This window comes from Peromyscus maniculatus, chromosome 3, assembly GCF_049852395.1.
Source record: "Peromyscus maniculatus bairdii isolate BWxNUB_F1_BW_parent chromosome 3, HU_Pman_BW_mat_3.1, whole genome shotgun sequence".
NCBI classification, from domain to species: Eukaryota; Metazoa; Chordata; class Mammalia; order Rodentia; family Cricetidae; genus Peromyscus; species Peromyscus maniculatus.
In genome coordinates, this window is record NC_134854.1 from 81,156,355 (window position 1) to 81,175,837 (window position 19,483).

The 19,483-nt window shown below is 41.6% G+C and overlaps 1 pseudogene; it reads left to right on the forward strand.

Moving 5' to 3' along the window:
* The first annotated feature begins 18,032 nt into the window (after positions 1-18,032).
* On the forward strand, positions 18,033-18,892 carry LOC102920201 (large ribosomal subunit protein eL8 pseudogene; annotated as a pseudogene).
* The last annotated feature ends 591 nt before the right edge of the window (positions 18,893-19,483 follow it).

Genomic DNA, 19,483 nt, shown 5'->3' on the forward strand with positions numbered 1-19,483 from the left:
AGAAGTCTGCATTCTACTTTAGAGAATTATTTGTTCAATGTCTTAACTTGGAGGTTTCCCTCCAGAAATGCTTGAAGCAAAAAGCAACGATCTGACCCAAGTGGTCTAAGAATCTACATATAACACTTTAGCTGATTTCGATTCTATTAGTAATACAAAATTTTGTTGTTACACTTTGTTTATCATTTATCCCAGTTTGTGTTGGAGATCATGTAATTTCCAATGCTCACTACGTTAGAGGATGAAAAGATTCAGGGAGATGGGAACCTTAGCATTTGCTGAGGGAGAAGACATTGAACTCAGGCAGATGCTCAGGAGCAGCTGATGGGCTGAACCAGGGCTACCTGTTGGAATAGCTATTGGGGTTTAAGAAGGTGCCCAAGCAGATTCTCTTCCCAGCCTCATGTAATAAATCTGAGAATAAAAAAATAAAAAAATTTGTTAGAATATGCGTGCAACTGACTCAAAGTTATAAAACGTCAGGAAGCAAACACTTCTCTCTTTGATGCTTGTGAAGACATATATTGTTTAAAAATTGAATAAAAAGCTGAATTGCTAAACCTAGCTGGTCATACAAGCTTCATATTTATGAATGAAAACACAGGCAGAGACCCAAGAAATAGCTGATTATCAAAACCATTCCATTTTACTGTTGGAGGAAAGAGGGGACATTCACATGGATGTTACAGGAAGTTGTGGACATGGCCATAAGCATTCTTCTTTTAGAAAAAAGTCCATGGGTCCAGAGAACTGAAATAGTCTAAGTTATGCAGCGAGACAGCAGAAGGTAGGTCTTGAAATCCCCCTTTCCTTGCCAAAGTGAGGGTGAGAGGTAACAAACCCTGAAATGTGCTGCAAACAGAAGGCTGTGTGCTGCACAGTGGGGTTGTTTGGCCTGCCTTGGAGAGCATATGGCTAGCTGCATGACACCCGCAGCTGATACCAGGAAGGCACAGAGGGACGGTTCAGCATAAAAACAATGAGAAATGAAGGATCCCGGGACTCTAGTAACCCAATGAGGCCACATTTAACAGCCCGGGCCTGACAAGCAGGGTCAACTTGAAAGAAAGAGCTTTCTGTCTCCTAAAACAGGTCAGTGCTGTTTGGGGATTAGTTAAGATGTATACAAGAAAGAATTATCCTAACCAATGTAAGGATTTGCTGAAGTAGCATCTTGTCATGGATGTCCTCCCTGACACTGTGATAGGTAGCAAAGCACTGTGTCCGTCGACTCTTGCTTGACCTGGCTTTATTGATTACCACTGAAGCCATACCACACGAGACACTGTGGATTGACTTGTGCTTATTCATTAGCTGTCTTTTCCTACTAACCAGATAGGAGCTTCAGGAAGTCAAGAACTTTGGTTTACTATTGCAAAGGTGGCATGAAATTGGCTGGAGGAAGCACACATCCACCCTTAAAGGATGTGCATCTGCCAACTGGTTGTTTAGAGCCCCACTCACAGTGACAGTCAGTTGCTAGGGAAGTTAGGGGATATGGCCGTAAGCACAAGCCAGAAATTTTATTTTTTGGTTCCTAGTTAGAGAGGGAGGCTGGCTCTTGGGAAGCTCCTAGCAATGTTGACCGTAAGCTTGCAAAGAAATAAAGGAATGTCCTAGAAGAGGGTCTTAGGTGGAGAGGAAGGCCCTGGAGACAGTTTGCTGTGAATGAGCCTGAAGAACAGAAAGGAGGCCACCACGACTGAAGACACACACGTGAACCGTATGAATGAGAAGAGTGGCAGGAGTTGGGTTAGGAAAGCCACAGGAGGTCACATCAAGGTGACCGGTAGGCTTCTTAATGGCTTTGCTTCCCCCCCCCTGCCCCCCCCCCCCGAAGAGGAGACAAAACTCTAGGATACTGAACAGAGATGCTGTGACTTTCACTGTGAAAGGAGCCTTGAATTTAGAAAGTTAGCATTTGGCAAGGCCAGCTAGCAAGGAACTGAAATGGTGGCAGTTTTGACCAGAGATAGTGAGAAGAAAGTCTGGCTATATCTTCAAAGTGAGAGCCACGGAGTTTGATAGTGGATTGATGTGAGGTGCGGGGCAGGGAAGAGTAAAGGATCGCTGTACTGTGTCCAGAATCTTGAAAGGGTGCACCTGACATTATGCAGGAAGAAGAGTCAGCAGGAAGTGTGGGTGATGGTGAGGGAATGAGGAGCTTTGCTTTGGACATAGTGATGGTTAATCTTCATTGTCAATTTGACTGGATTTAAAGCCACCTAAGAGACACCTAACTGTGAGCAACTTTGAAGGAATTTCCAGAAAGATTTAATGGGAAGACCTACTCTGAATGTGGGTGGCACCATTCCAGGAGCTGGGGTTCTAGAATGAACACACGGAGGAGAAGAGAAACCCTAATGAGTTCCAACTTTCATTTCTCTGCCTCAAGATCCACTGAGATGTTAAAATCAGCTGAATGCTCCTGCCATGCCTTTCTGACCACAGTGGACTCTACTTTCTAAAGTGCAACTCAAAATAAATCTTTCCTCCCCTAAGTTGCTCTTTGTCAAACATTTTGTCATAGAAACAAGATAAGCAACTAATCCTGATATGCTAAGCATGTGAGATTGTGTTTGGTTGCATGCCTGCCTAGTATGTGCTAGGATCTGGGCTTGATGTTCAGTGCTAAAAGGGGAAAAAAAATCGAAGAGGAGCTGAGAGGCTTGAACATATGTACATACTGAATATTTTCAGCCCTAAAAAGCAATAAAGTACTAATGCACAGTTCATCACAAATAAGTCTTCAAAACAGTGTGCTAAGTGAAAGAACTGAAGGACACATGTCATGATTCCATTTACAGAAACCATCTGGGACATGAAAATTAACAGAGACAAAATTAGATTTTGGGCTACGGTGGGAACAGGTGCTAGTATGCTGGTTAATCTCATAGTCAGTTGATGAGATTGGGAATCACACCTCTGGGTGTTTCTATGAGGATGGTTCCTGACATGTTTAACATTGGAGGGAAGACCCACCTGAATTGTGAACTGCACCATCCCATGGGTTGGAGTCCTGAACTGAAGAAAAAGGAGGTAGAGAGCTGAGCACCAGCACCCAACTTTCTCTGCGACCAGGTGCTTCAAGCACCCATGGCCATGGATTCATGGATACCTGACATCATGGATTACTCACCCAAACTGTCAACCAAAGCAAACCCTGCCTTCCTTAAGCTGATTTGCCAGATACCTTACCACATTAAAAAAAAAATGTAGACTACATAGGAAGTAACTGCAAATCCATGTCGGGTTTCTTTTCAGGTGATAAAATGTTCTGCAATAGATCTGAAGATGAAAACTATGCAATTTTGTGTATACATGAAGAATTGTTGAATTAAACTTTAGGAGGATAAAGTTTCTACTTTATAAATCATAGCTCAGCCAAGCTGCTATTAAAATTGAAAAGTGACCCCATGTCTAAAGCTACTGACAAAGATAAGAATGAAGAGCTGAGGCCCCCTGAGTCTGGCAATGCTGTTCCCTTCCATGGCATGATCAGAATGGGCTCCAGGAAGCCAAGAGAAGAAGAGGTAAACCAGTAAACTTATCCAACGCTATTTGAGCAGTTCTTTAAGAAAGGACCGATTTGCAGACTTTGTGGAGTCAGACGGAGGCTTTTTCCTTTTTGAAATAAATAAACTGAGAAACAAGGCAGCATATTTATGCCAACAGGGGTGAGTCAGTAGAAGGAAGAGGAAGGGACAGGACAGACAGAGGACACAATGACAGCCTCAGCAGATCAGAGGGGAGAGGGGCCACCCCTGCAAAGGAGACAGGGGCAAGCACAGTCCATGTCTGTGCCAGGTACATGGCAGAAAGAAAACGGTGAATGCCAGAAGTGGCAGTGAGGGGTGGCCTGCCTCTCTTGAGGGTCTCAGTGAAACAGGAATCAAGAGCATCATCCTGGCATCGGGGGTGCAGGAAGAGATGGAATGGTTTAGAGCTAAAAAGAAGAGGTGACAGAGCTGTTCACAGGGAGGGGGCATGGAGGGCTGTGACCTGAGCTCATCTGTGAGGGGATCTCAGGTGCTCTCAGCTGCTGAGGCTGGCTTAGGGTAGCTGGAGGATAGTAGCTTCCTTCTCCTGGCCTTGTTAGGGCTTGTCTACGTGTTCCTGTGAGTGTGAGCTACTTGGGTTGTGAGCTTTTCATTTTTGTCTCCACCCCCATCTGGTTTGGTTTAAAAATCATTATCTTAATCTTCTCAGTAGAACTACAGAGGGCAAGGTTGTCTTCATTTTCCCCCAAAAGTGAGAGTTTTCTCCCCAGGGCAAGTTGAGGAAGCTCAGGATCCAAGCAGCTGTATTTGTCATTTGGGCAAATAGCTGAGTTGCTTGTCTGGGGAGCTTCTGAACCCACTCTTTCAACTCTTGACCCAGAAGCCACTACCCACTTTATCTGGCTGCCATTCAATCGTGATTCTAAGGTAGTCTATTAGGGAAGTTACGTGTGTGTGTGTGTGTGTGTGTGTGTGTGTGTGTGTGTGTGTGTGTGTGTGATGCCACATCACTTCTCAAGGATGCCATCCTGTCCTTGAAATGCCTTCTGAGGGCACGAGTCCCACCACACTGCTGTCTCACCACACTCGTCAGGATGTATTGTGGGCATGACTGCCAAAAAAGGATGGAATGGACAAGACAAATGCTACTTGGATTACTTGTAGTCCAAGCTTTCTTCGTAATGTAGGTTTTATTATAAACAAGGAAAGTTGACAGGATACTTTCTTTGTCCTCCGTTTGCCAAACCGAAGCTCAACAGTCCGTGTCCTCAAAGCCCACCGGAAAATCAGAGCCTGGAGTCTCAAGGTCTCCTCCAAGGAGGCCTCCTCCACCATGGAGATGAACTGCCAGTAAAGGCGTGAGCTTGACGTAACTTTGGGGAACGTACATTCTCAGCAGGCCTGAAGGTCTTTAATTGGCAAAAATAAACGAACACTTCTTAACATACTCATCTTAGGGAAGACACCAGCTTTGAGCTCTCTCTCCCCCTTGGTAGCCCAATGATTTGAGAGAGTTCCTCAGTTCATCTGGGACTCAAATGCCTTAATCTGTTAAAAAAAAAAATACCTAAGCCTCATACAGTGTTGGGGAAATTAGTGGAACAATTCATGTATTACCACTGCCTGGAATAGATTAGGCATGCAATGAATGATAAAGTAGGAACTGTTAGCTTTAATAATTCATAAAAACAGTAACTGCAGAACTTGGGAAGAAACGTCATTAATACTTTACTATCCTGATGATCTCTGAATTTGACAGTTGATGTAATGTGCTTATGCTAAATGACAATTGTAGACTAGTTTTGCACTCATCTATGATGAACGAGGCTAGCTCCAGCCTGGTGACACTGGCTAATCTGGCAAGGGTACAGATACCTGGACGCCTGTTTCCAGTGCAAGGAGAGTTGTGACAACAGCCAGCTGCTCCGTGCTGACTGCGTGGTAGGCATAAGGTTTAAACATCAGGCTTTTCTTTTTCACATTTAAGAAAAGAGAGCAACTCTATGAAATCGGCATTTAAACAGTCTATTTTATACGGAAGAACAAACATAAAGAGAGCCCAAGGTGCTTGCTCAAGGGTAGCCAGCTAATAAGTAATCCGTTTAGAATGTGAGCTGCAGCAGTAGTTGCAGAGGCGGTAACTCCTCTGTCACACGGCCACTAGCGTTTTGAAAAGCATTCAATTGCTGCAGGTGGACACTTACCACCTGTGAGTCACTAAAGATACAGGAAATAAAGATCAACCTGGTGTATGAACTCTGGGGCCTATAGCCAGGTGGGGAAGAGGACAGATGTTAACTACATCATGGGAGGGACAAAACATATGAACAATGACATTTTTTTTTTTTTAAAAATTAGAGGCACTAAGAAATGGGTATGAATACAGTTGTTTGGAAATATTTATAAGTTCTGCCATAGAAGACATTATAGAAATTGCCAATAGTTTAACAACAGGAAACTGAGACAGCCGTGTATAGAAGGAAAAGGGAGGTGGTAGAAAGAGTTGAGGCTGGAGAACCAGTCGGTAGTCAACCGATTAAAGGTGATGTAGACTGTGCTAAATGAGTATCCGGACCACAGAGCATTTTGTAGTAATTACTTCATCCATGATGGGCAGGGAAGAGGAGGGTGACATCAGTGAGTTTCCTGGGTGGGAAGCACTCTAAACACTAATCTTAGTTAACACACTAGACCACCTGAAATTACACACTTACTTCATCTTCTAACCCTGGTGCCCACTAAACACAAGCGGTTCCTACCAATGATCAGCAATTGTCGGTTGCCTCTGTAATCTCCACATCCCTTCTTGTGTCTCAGTGCCCCAAACTCAGACCTACATGGCATTCCCAGCATGACTCCTCCTGTGGCCATGGAGGTGAATCAAGTAACCTACGCGTTCTAGTGTGGTTTCTGTTGCTGTCATAAACTCTGCAACCGAAAGCAGCTTGTGGGGGGGGAAAGGGGATTATTTGGTTAAAATGTCCTGATCACAGTCCATCATTGAAGGAGTAAGGGCAGGAATTCAAGTAGGTGGTGAGGCAGAAGCGTGGAAGCAAGCTGCTTACTGACTGATTTTTATGGCTTGCTCAGCTTTCCATGTTATACAACACAGGGCCACCTGCCCAGAGATGGTGACACCCACGGTGGACTGGGCCCTCCTGCATCAATCATCTGTCAACAAAGTGCTCCACAGACATGCCTAGAGGTCAATCTGATGGAGGCAATTTTCAGTTGAGGTTCTCTCTTTACAGTCAACTCCTGTTTGTGTCAGGTTGACGAAAACTAACCAGCAATGAAGTGATTTTGTACACTGTTTGTCTCCATAGCAGTTGCTCAGGTAGCTGTGCCTAGTGTGTCCTCCTGGGAAAGGCTGAAACAGAATTCTTTCTGTCCCATTTCTCACAGGAGTGCTGGGAGAGAGCTTTTACAGGTGGCTTGTAATGCTGCATGCATTGAGTGGAGGCAATAGATGTCTTGTCCTGTCCTAGTCTTTCAAAGATGTCTGTATTATGACCAGCTGTAGAAGAAAAGATAATCTTTTTTTCTGTTTTATTTTTTAATTATACAATTTTCATACAATATATTTTGAGCATATTCTTTCCCTTTACCCAACTCCTTCAAGATTTCCCCTGCCTCCTTACCCACCCAAATTCATATACTACCACATCCAGTTTTAGGTGGTGCTGAGAATCAAACCCAAGGCTTGGTGGATGCTAGGTAAGCACTCTAAGCGATGAGCTAACCCCTCAGGCCTAAACTATAGTGTTTTAACATGAACCAGAAAAAGGCTAAATTATATATATATTTCTTTTTCTTGAGTGTAAATCTGGAGATGAGAATAAAATAAAGTTGTATTTAAGAAGGAGAAGTTTGTAAAAGTTAAAAACTGGAATACAATGTGATAATAGAGTTAGAGAAAATAAATTATTCATTCACTCAAGAAACTATCTATGCTAGGAGTGTGCCAGACTCACCGAACAACCTGGTCTGACCTAGAAACAGATTAAGGAAATATATATTGAATCTCCACCAACATACACTCCAAACACTAATCTCCCAAGGCCTTATTTGAAGTCTCTTGGCATGCTTCTACTTGATTGGAAACTATCACTCTATTGTGTTCATGCCTGTTTAATACTCTTTTGGCTATTTCTTGGTCTACCTTTCAGTTGGGTTTAAACAATCAGGAGCAAAGACTTCTTTATCTAACAGTATCTCCTCTGGAGTGACAAACAGTCCGCGCTCAGTACATGTTATGAAAGACTCAGGTTCCCCAAGTGTGGGCTTTGCCTCCTGTGGCACAGCTTGTCCCAGCTGGAGTTACCCAGGCTTCTCTGAATCACTAGTCGGTATAAGGAAACAGTACAGAAAGTGCCAGACTTCACTGTTGCTGTGACTAGTGAACTGTCCAACCCTGACCCAGCAGTCTTACGCCTTCAGCCAATACCCATGAACAGAGGCAGGTTAACTGGTCAGCCATAAGCATATAGTAAGATTTCAGAGTCTTTCAGTTCTCAATTCCGGGTATACTGTCATGGCAGCCCCTGAGTCAGAAGAAGAGTTGGCTAAGACGAAGTTGACACAGAATTCAAAGCAAAACAATGGGAAGGTCATTGTATTTCCAGGATTTCAGATATATGAGCTAGTACATCTCCTTTGCTGTTAAATCATTTGGAATAGCGAAATCAAAGGTATTCTTGATGGTTCCATGTAGAATTATATTTGTAGTTGGAAAATGTATCTGACTTAAATACATCTCAAACTAACTTTGGAATAATCACATGCTTCTCTGGCTGAATATCAAAGCAACAGGACTGTGGATTTAAAGGTCATTGGCTGAGCTAAGTGTTTGGCAGAAGTAGTGTATAAACAAGGTCACGTTCTGTAATGGTGCATACAGAAGAAAGCCAGTAAAACCTTCTGGGTTTCTGGTGTGTGAAAAGACAGCTGTTGACACATCTGTGAAATGAACTTGTTTTAAGTTGCCTCACAGGCCCAATGGAAAAATAAAATAAATCAAATCAAATCTTCTTTAAAAATCCAGGAATTCCTGTTTACTTAGATAATATTATATCCTTCTGAGGTCTTTGATAAAGTTGAAGACTAGATCATTATAATTATGGTCTTCCTTGGTTATGGTAAGAGATAAGTTAGATATGCAACCCTAGACTCACAAATATAGGATAAATAGAATATTTTCTTTAAATTTGCCAAAAATGGACTGGTTATTGTAACTGTAATTCTTGCTTTATAAGTATTTTGTTATATATAATTTTACTATGTTAAAGTTTAACAGTTAAACCCTTCCTTTTTTTTTTTTTTTGGTTTTTCGAGACAGGGTTTCTCTGTGTAGCTTTGCACCTTTCCTGGAGCTCACTTGGTAGCCCAGGCTGGCCTCGAACTTACAGAGATCCGCCTGGCTCTGCCTCCCAAGTGCTGGGATTAAAGGCGTGCGCCACCAACGCCCGGCTTCCTAATGTCTTTTCTTTTTTTTTTTAAATTTATTTTTATCTTATGTGCATTGGTGTTTGGCCTGCATGTATGTCTGTATGAGTCTGTCGGATCCCCTGGAACTGGAGTTACAGACAGTTGTGAGCTGCCATGTGGGTTCTGGGAATTGAACCTGGGTCCTCTGGAAGAGGAGTCAGTGCTATTAACCCCTGAGCCATCGCTCCAGCCAAACCCTTCCTTTTTGATTAGACATAAAAGGGGAGGTGCTGTGGAATGTTCTGAATGCTGTGAATGTGTTGCTTTGATTGGGTGGGATAAAAAAATCCTGATTGGCCAGTAGCCAGGCAGGAAGTATAGGGAGGATAAGCAGACAAGGAGAATCCTGGGGAGAGGAAGGCTGAGTCAGGAGACACCAGGTAAAGCCACAGAACATGTGGCAACACATAGATTAACAGAAATGGGCTGAGTTTAAGTGTAAGAGCTAGTCAGTACTTAGCCTGAGCAAGTCAAGCAGTTTTAATTAATATAAGCCTCTGTGTGTTTACTTGGGTCTGAGTGGCTGCTGAGGACCGCGTGGGACATGGGAAAACTTCAGCTACCAATGGTGCTCCACTAGGCTCACCACAGGAACTAACTGTGCAATCATAGAATGGGGACTTTAAACTTCAGGGAGTGGAGAGCAGGCTGAAGACTGTGTCTAATCCCCAGAGGACAATGGTTGAATGAATCATGATTACTTAGCAAGACCTCAATAAAAAAGTGAGAAAGTGAAGTTCCAAGAGGTTTTGGTTCACAAATCCCAAGGAGAAATGGCTGAGTGGCACACTGAAGAGGCCAAGGAAAGTCTTTCCCTCCTCATCATCTTCGCCTTTGCATGCAGGGTTGCATCCTTCATAGTGAACTGGAGAGCCAAAGTGAAATGCATGTCAGTGTTCTGAAGCATGCAGCACTATTGAAGTGAGAGAACAGGAGTGCAGAAACCCTGCATGTAAGCCAGCTGGCTATGCATGCAAGTTATAACCCAAACTCGTGATTGGTGTCTGAAGTCTTATGGGATTTCAATCCTTAATTTATGGGTTTATGCTAATTCTGGGCAGTGATTTTCAGAACTGAGCTAACCTCAAGACACCTAGCTGGTATATCTGGCAAGGCTTGTTCAGTGTGCAGGCTGCTAGGTGCATGTGCATCCCTAGCTCTGAGGTGAACATTCATTTGAAAGACCTTTTGCTCACTCATGCAGTTCATGAATGAACTCCTCCTTGTTTTATTTCTTCAAATTGCTGTACACTACACATGCCTCCAAAGTAAGATTGTTCTCTTCCCAACTTACCCAATAAGTTCTGTTTCCTTTTGTTCTTGCCTAGAGAAAGCAGGATCAAAACTTATTTAGATATGGAGGTTCACCTCTTCATGCTTTCTCAACGTTTACTAAATTTCATAGTATTTGCTTATCTCTTCTCCCATCTATCATTTTAGACTTTTCCTTTTAAACCCACTCTCTTTGTTACTAGAGGTTGTCTGATATTCTTATCTGGTTAAAATTATTCACTAGGTTTTAATTTCCTATAGCCTATAGTTTAGAGTTTTTAACTGAATAAAGGATCACACAATTTCTGCAGATCCCCTGCTTACCATTTTCCCAGACTCATGATGACACACTATAAATAACTAAATGATATTCTCTGTACAATATGCCCTTTACAGCATGTAAAAAAAATCCCATCTTGGCTATGTAATACACATGTAATTTCTTCATGGCTTGGCATACGCTGAGCAGTAGTTGACTGTTGTCTTCATATTGTGTTTAGCATGATGCAGAGGTGAATACAGCTCCTGATTTACACTCCAAATTCTACCTGCAGGCAGACTATATAGTTAATCTAAATATCTATGACCAGAGTGCTTAACATTTGGATTTTTTCCACACGTTAAAATATTCCAAATATGTAATGAATATCTTGTAGGTGCAGCCTAGGACTAGCCATCACATTCACTTATGTTCCATATCCTCCTTCTGTGTCGTATGAAGGTAATTTTGCAAAAACAACTAGTGTACCCACACTAGATAGCCCTTGCCCCATGAGGTCAGCCGTGGAATTTTCCACTTGTGGTGTCATGCCAGTGTTCAAAACAGTTAAAATTTTAGGAGATTTCAGATACTCACATCAGAGATGTTTGACCTGTATGTGACAGTGATTCTTCAACATGTGTCTTTCTTTGCCTCCTCTTCTGACCTCCAAACCAACCTAATTGACCTTGAGCTTCAATAAACAACTTCATTTGCAAAACGTTGACCTGAAATTACAGCACATAGAATGGCCGGGATCCAGTCACTAGATTTCATGGCCTCCAGCCAAAGACTTTCCCACACAAGGAACCCAAGCAGTGTGCATCTCAAATACATCTATGTCTTCATCTCCATCCTTTCTAGGTTTAAAAATTACAATCTGGACAACTACCTTCTAATTGACTCCGATGCTAGCACCACTCACAGCACAGCTTTTTCTAATCAATCAGCTGATTTGTACTTTCTAAGCACACATTCATTCATGGTTATTCTTATTTAAGATTTATCAATGGCTACCCATTGCATTTTGGAGAATCTTCGCATTCTGAATAGCTTATATGGCCAGTCTCCCACCTTGGGTGTGAATGTCTCTGCCTTTGTCCCTGGACTTCAGCATCCAAGTGGTCTTATTCAGCCCTAGAGCTCAGTCACAGGGGCTGTCATGGTTTCTGAGATAATCTTCCCACCATCACTCATCTACACACACACACACACACACACACACACACACACACACACACACACACACACACACGCGCGCACACACACACACACGTATACATACACATTTTTTTTGGGGGGGGGGTAGGGTCTTACAATGTAGCTCTGGATGTCCCTGGCTGGCTTTGAATTCACTATGTTGGCCAGGCTGGCCCTGAACTCTCAGAAATTTGCTCATCTTTGCCCCATCTGCTGGAATCAAAGGCATGCACCATCCTATCCAGTGAGAATAAAAAAATAATTAATGCAGATTAACAAAAAATAAAGGAAATAAAACAGACATGACTCAGCATGAAATGACCACAATGACCAGCATTACATAGAAACTGATTCAGAATACACAAGCAAAATCATGATAATACCCAGAGAATAGAGCACAGAGAAACTACTATTTCCATCGTTTAAGTAAGTTATATTCTGTTGAATTGTGCCAGCTTATAAAATGCAAGATTAACTTTAAACCAAGACTATGACAATTTCAATTTAACATACATATTAGGCTCTACAAAGAATTACTCTGTGCACCTCACTTTACCTTATAGAACACCTAACATTTACACCGTGCAAGGAGTAACAGGGATGAACTCTTAAGTGTAAGAGGAAAGCAGTTTATTAAAAGTACAGTGTCACTACTGGGTAAAATGCAAACGATCAAGGAATGAAAAACTATCCTGTTCAATGTCAGAATACAATTAATTGCACAGAAAGCCTAACATGGGGTACTCGTGTTGGCCACCGTCAGATTAATCTGATTCACACAGCAGCTCCTTGGCCCTTTCTTTATTCACACATTTTCACTGCAAATGTTTATAGTTCACAATTAATTCATACTGCTGTGTAAGCAAGAACACACATGGCTACTGAGATCTGTATGGGAGAATTACATGAAATTAAACTACTTCGTTTTTGAAGCTTTCTTATTCTTAAAGTAGTATGAAACAAACTCTACAGAGATGATTTTTATAGACCTATTTTCATGGAGGTTGCAGGTGACAAAAGTGTACATTTTTCAGGAAACACTATATTGTTTTGACCCTCCATTCTTTTCCCTGAAAGTTTCATGCATAATAAATGACATTATCTAAGGGAGGAACTATACTCATATATATATTGCTATCACTCTCTCTCTCTCTCTCTCTCTCTCTATATATATATATATATATATATATATGTATTACTATCACAAAATTTTGATCTTTTTTGCTGAATAAGTGACATATCTCCCAAAACAAACAAAACCTATACTTCATAAAATAGGAAATGCAAACAGTAAGCTAATTACAGAAGTACATGAAGGTTCATTGCATGCAATAATGTAAAATTTAAAAATCAGTGTGGCATTTTTTTTCTGTTCAAAGACAAAGATTAGTTTATAATATTTCATATTTGGGAGGATGTACACAATTGACTTCTTGTATTTTCTAACAGCTCTATAATTTTTTTATAATTTTTCAGTAAATATTTAATTTAGCATTATTTGAAGAACACATAATGTTTGTAATCTTTAAATTAGAGCATCACTTTTAGGATTGCAAAGATTTTGCTAACAAATGGTTTAACTATACATCACTGATAAAAGTAAATAATGTATCACTGAAAATATTTCAGAAACAATGAGGATGGTAATTACTATTACTATTTTTTTATTTTAAATTTTTCTGTTTTTTTATTTTATGTGCATTAGTGTTTTGCCATGTGAAGTTTATGGTCCTCTGAAACTGGAGTTACAGACACTTGTGAGCTGCCATGTAGGTGCATAATTGTTGAGCCCAGGTCCTCTGGAAGAGCAGTCAGTGCTCTTAACCGCTGAGTCATATTTCCAGCCCTGGTTATTACTATTATTGTGAAGTTTGAACTGACAGAAAATGTTGATACTTATATAATATGGGCAAAAAAAAATCAGAAAATAAAATGCTGTCAAGTATCAGTGTATCTTTTCCAAGCACAATCATAGAGGTAGAAAATAAGGCAAAACATTAAGAAGGGGAAGCTTGTTTGTGTCTCTTTATTGTCCATTTTCTTTATGGTATTTGAGTATTATAATAAAGGTTACCTAAAACAAGTCTTTTCATTTTTAAAGACAGTGTCTGCCTATGGAGCCCAGGCTTTCCTCCAATTCACAATCCTTCTGTCTCAACATTTTCAGTGCTAGAATCACAAGTATATGCTACCATATACAACTCCTATTGTATTAATAAGATATAAATCTGTAAGTATCAGTCTTGATTTCAAAGTCCTCTGCAGTCTACCTCCACCATCTCCTTGACTCTTTTCTCTCAGGCTTCTCATCCTGTGTGTTGAACTCAGCACATAACAAGAACCTTTGTAGGGGACCACTCGTTCAGGTGCTCATTCTGTACTCATTAGGTTGAATGGACAAATTCAGTCTTCTTTGAAACTTTTCTAGTTGCATCGATCTAGAAAGTGATATATTTTAGTTAAAAAAAAAATGTGGTGCTATCCTGAGACACTTTCTGTCCTTCTCTGCCAAAGCTTGACTGCCCTGGAACTTGCTCTGTAGACTAGGGTGGCTTTAAATCAGAGATCCACCAACCTCTGCCTTCTGAGTGCTGGGAATAAGGGCGAATACCACCAACCCAGCTCTGAGCTTTTCTTTATTTTCTTTTCACAAGGAACTTACCTGGGTGGGGTCTCGCCCTGATGTTAATGCTCCTTTTATTCCATTTCTTAATCTGTTTATCTCCTTGAACACAGACGTTGGCTCTATTCCACTTCATGGTGCTCCTTTTCTCCTCAGATTTTACATTTCATATTTCACCTTGCTCAGCGTGCTCCTTTTCATTATCTTCATTAGAGGTACCACTAACAACCACATAACACAGTCTATACTAGGCTGTTTTGAGATTTCCTCTGTCAACAGAATTAATTCAAATCTCTTCACTTTACCCTCAGATTCTCTGGACAAGGGCAAAAAGTAGCCACATTCTTCACCAAAATATATCACAAGAATGATCTCTAGGCAATATAAAATTCTTTGCCTCTGAAACTTCTTGAGCCAGTCCTACATAGCTCAAGTCACTCTTAGGACCACTATCTTCCATGCTCCTGCTAGTATGGCCCATTTAAGCAGTGCTTAAAGCATTCCACTGCTTTCCTAACCTGAAGTACCAAAGTCCAAATCCCTGCAAACAAAATCATGGTCAGGCCTATCACAGCAATACCCCAGTTCCTGATACCATTTTCTGTCTTAGGGTTTCTATTGCTGTGAAGAGACACCAGGAACATGGCAACTCTTCTAAAAGAAACCATTTAATGGGTGGCTTACAGTTTCAGAGGTTTAGTCCATTATCATTATGGTGGGACATGGTGGCATGCAGGCTGACACAGTGCTGGAGAAGGAAATGAGAATTTTACATTTTGATATTCAGGCAACAGTAAGTCGATTGAGACACTGGGTATGTGGCTTGATCATATTTGAGTTTTCAAAGCCTGCCCCCATAGCGACATACTTCCTCCAACAAGGTCACACCTACTCCAACAGTACCATACCTCCTAATAGTGCCACTCCCTTCAGAGGCCATTTTCTTTCAAACCACCACACAAGGAATGTGAAACTTTTAATGTAATACTTCCTAAAACAACCACATTGGCCAGGCAGTGGTAGTGGATGGCTTTAATCTCAGCACTTGAGAGACAGAGGCAGGTAGATCTCTGTCAATCCAAGTCCAGCCTGGTCTACAGGGTGATTTCCAGGACAGCCAGGGCTATACAGAGAACCCCTGTCTTGAAAAACCAAAATAGAAAGAATGAAATAAAATAATGTCCACATTGTAGGTAAGGTGTTAAAGTTTAAGCCTATTCCAATAAAGTCTATGTTAGCTTACTGCATTGTGAAATTCAAAGGTTAGCCTGATATAGACCTATATTGTCTGTCAACTACCTCATTCACATACAAAATAGTTGTGGGAATACATGCTGGGAATACAAAGCTGTGTTCAATCAGATGACATGACATGCATAATTTATTTAAAGTCACTGACTTCACTGACTTCCATGGTCATTACAGAGAAAAGTATCTATTACTAAAAATAGAGTGGAGTTCTAAATGACACGTTAAAAGCAAAATAAGAAAGCACAAAAGGTAACGGTCACTGAGTCACCCATGCTTAAGTCCCGGGCAGTCTAACATCATTTAAATATATTAGTATTGTTAGGTATAATGCTCACAGCTGTGCACATGGGACACACTAGGGCATTCAGGACTGCAAGCAGGAAGCTAAGATGAGGTGAAAAGTTTCGATGCTCGCACAGTCTTAGGAAACTTTACTTAAGCCCTCTGTTTCCACACTTATAACTTTAAAAAGAGAAATGTGGAAAAATACAATTATGTTTACCAAATATTGGTAAGGTAGCCCTTCCAAGTACATCCTGGCTTTACTTCCTGCCCCCTCATAGCTGAGGTGGGCATTATGATTCTTTCTGGATGATGAGCTTTTTGCTGAAGGTTGGAGTTACTTTCGGGCCAGAACATTAATCCTCAATGTAAGTTCAGATAGATCTCTTTATCCCCTGGCATGGTAGCTGGTCACATTTGCTGTGGGCTGCAATGTAAGATGGGGTCCATGTAACCTTAGTAAGCAGAGACCTATGTTTTTAAATTGGACAGGTGGTAGAGGCAAGAAGAAAGAGTTGTCTCAAGTCATTTGGCTGCTAAGAGTGTCTATTAGTGGAGTCTAAACAAACCAATAAATATAGACGTCATTCCATGCTACAGCGTGTGAGGGTCTCATGAAGGAGCGTCAGAGGGACTTTTTAGGCTAGTTTGCAGATAGCAGTCTGTCGCGACAACCCCCTGCATTGTTGAACTATTATTCCTCTTTTCTGTGTGAGAACAGCGGGGGCACAGCCTGTTGTGTGGTGTGGCCCAGGATACATCACCATCAGGGGACAAAGTTAATTTTAGGTGACCCTGAAGCCAAACATCTATTACCTAGACATTACATCATTGCTCAGAAAAAGTAAAGTAAGTTAAAAATAACTTCCCAAATGAAATCTTCTCATTTGTAAGTGCACCTCTTAGTTCTGAAATCCTTTCTCACAGACGGGAAAACTGTTTTCTTTATTTTCCAGTTGATTGTTTCCTAAGTCTTGTCACAAAGGTCCCCCTTAGTGACAAAAGTCTGTCCGTGAGCTGGCTGCAGCCCGTCTTCCAGACGTTAATATTCCTAGTCACAAACTTTCTGCTCATGTTGGTTTGACATAAGAGGTTCCTGTTCCCTGCTTCCAGTCTTTGCAATAGGTTAGCCTAATTGAAACCTGTCTCTGTCCTGTTTTTAACTCTTTTTTAAAAAAGACATGCTTAAAAAAAACTCAAACTCATGTCTCAAACTCAAGATTCTCCTGCCTCAGCCTCCTTCAGGCTGGGACTACCACATTAAGCACAATTCTTCTTTTCAAATATTTAATTTCAAAGTGAGTCTGCCTGACCCTCCCCTCCATGCACTCCCCCTAACCCACCAGATCTAGCCTGGGTCCTACATCTAGTGCCCAGATTAGTCTACCTACCCCTGCATGCTCTGCAACCAACCTCTAGGCATCTATCGAGGTCCTCTGCACCTGCCTCCCAACCCACAGGCCCCTCCTATATCACATCCACCTTCTCCACCCAGTCAGATCTACCCACACACTTCAGACATGGATCAGGATGCATATCCTGTACACCAAGCCAGGCTACCTTACTTCATTTCACCTAAGCCATTTCCAACCTCTAGGCCAACAGACCTCCAAATTCTCTCATCTGCTCCAGCCTGCTCTGTCCCTAAAAGACACATAATCAACAAGAGAAGTCCAATAAGCCCAGATTTTTATCACAAAACACAAACAATATGAAAGAGCAAGCCAGTCTCTCCTCCCCGCAAAACCTACCAGTCCTATAGAAATGTACCTAGATGAACTCCAGAACACAGAATTTAAAAGAACAATTATAAACTTCATCAAAGAACTTAAGAAGCTTAAAGAAGGCACAGAAATGTCTCAATGAAATCAAGGAAAAAGAACATAATAAGAATAAACACCCGGATGATGCCCAAGAGAACACAAACATGAGGCTGATGGAAATGATGAAGACAATCCAGGGCTTGAGAATGGAATTCAACAAATAGATAGAAACATTGAGAAATACTCAAACTGAAATGAAGATGGAATTGAAAAACTCAATAATCCAGCTTGAAAACTCAAAGGAAGTCTTCAAAAGTAGAAGATAGACTTTCAGGACTTAAAGATAAAGTAGGAGATCTTAATTAAATAAGCCAAGAAGCTCTCTCCTCCAGCAGAGCAAGATGCCCAAGGGAAAGAAGGCCAAGGAGAAGAAGGTGGTCATTGCCCCCTCCCCCCCCCCCCCCGCCCCCGGGGTCATGAAGAAACGGGAGGCCAAAAAGATGGTGAATCCTTTGTTTGAGAAAAGGCCTAAGAATTTCGGCATTGGGCAGGACATCCAGCCCAAAAGAGATCTCCCACGCTTCATCAAATGGCCCGGCTACATTAGGCTGCAGCGGCAAAGAGCCATCCTCTATAAGCGGCTCAAAGTACCTCCTGCCATTAACCAGTTCACACAGGCCCTGGACTGGCAAACAGCTACCCAGCTGCTTAAGCTTGCTCACAAGTACAGGCCAGAGACAAAGCAGGAGAAGAAGCAAAGGCTGTTGGCCTGTGCTAAGAAGAAAGCTGTTGGCAAAGGGTGTCCCAACTAAGGGACCACCTGTCCTTCGGGGTGGGGAGCGTCAATATAGTCACCACCTTGGTGGAGAACAAGAAGGCTCAGCTGGTGGTGATTGCCCACGATGTAGACCCCATTGAGCTGGTGGTCTACCTGCCTGCCCTGTGTCGAAAGATGGGAGTCCCCTACTGCATTATCAAGGGAAAGGCCAGGCTTGGAGCGGCTGGTCCATAGGAAGACATGCACCACTGTTGCCTTCACAGAGGTTAACTTGGAAGACAGGGGTGCTCTGGCTAAGCTGATGGAAGCTATTAGGACCAATTACAACGACAGATACAATGAGATCCACTGCCACTGGGGAGGTAATGTCCTGAGTCCGAAATCTGTGGCTTCGATTGCTAAGCTGGAAAAGGCAAAGGCCAAAGAACTCGCCACTAAATTGGGTTAAATGTACACTGCTAAGTTTTCTGTACATAAATATAACTACAAACTTATCGTCCAAAAAATAAGCAAGGAATACAATTTAAAAAAAATAGGAAAGGAACATACAAAAAATGTAGGACACCATGAAAAGACCAGGCCTTCAAATTATAGGTATAGATGAGGGAAAAGAATCTCAAGTCAATGGCATAAGCCAGATCTTCAAAAACGATCATAGAAAAAAACTTCCCCAAGCTAACACACACACACACACACACACACACCACCACCACCACCACCACCACCACCAAATAGACAAGATCAGAAAATTTCCACAGCATATCAGAGTTAATACACTGAGAATACAGAACAAAGAAAGCATATTGAAAGCTGCAAGAGGGAAAACACAAGTTACACACACAGGAATACCCCTCAGAATAACAGCAGATTTCTCAGTGGAAAGGATGAAAGCCAGAAGAGCCTTGAGCAATGCATCCCAATATTAAACGATTATGATGACCAACATAGCTTAATATACTCTGCAAAAATATCCACCATAATTGAGGGAGAAAGAAAAACTTTCCACAACATAAACAAACCCAAAATTTTCACAGTCAATAAATTAAACATAAAGAAAATTAAACCTAA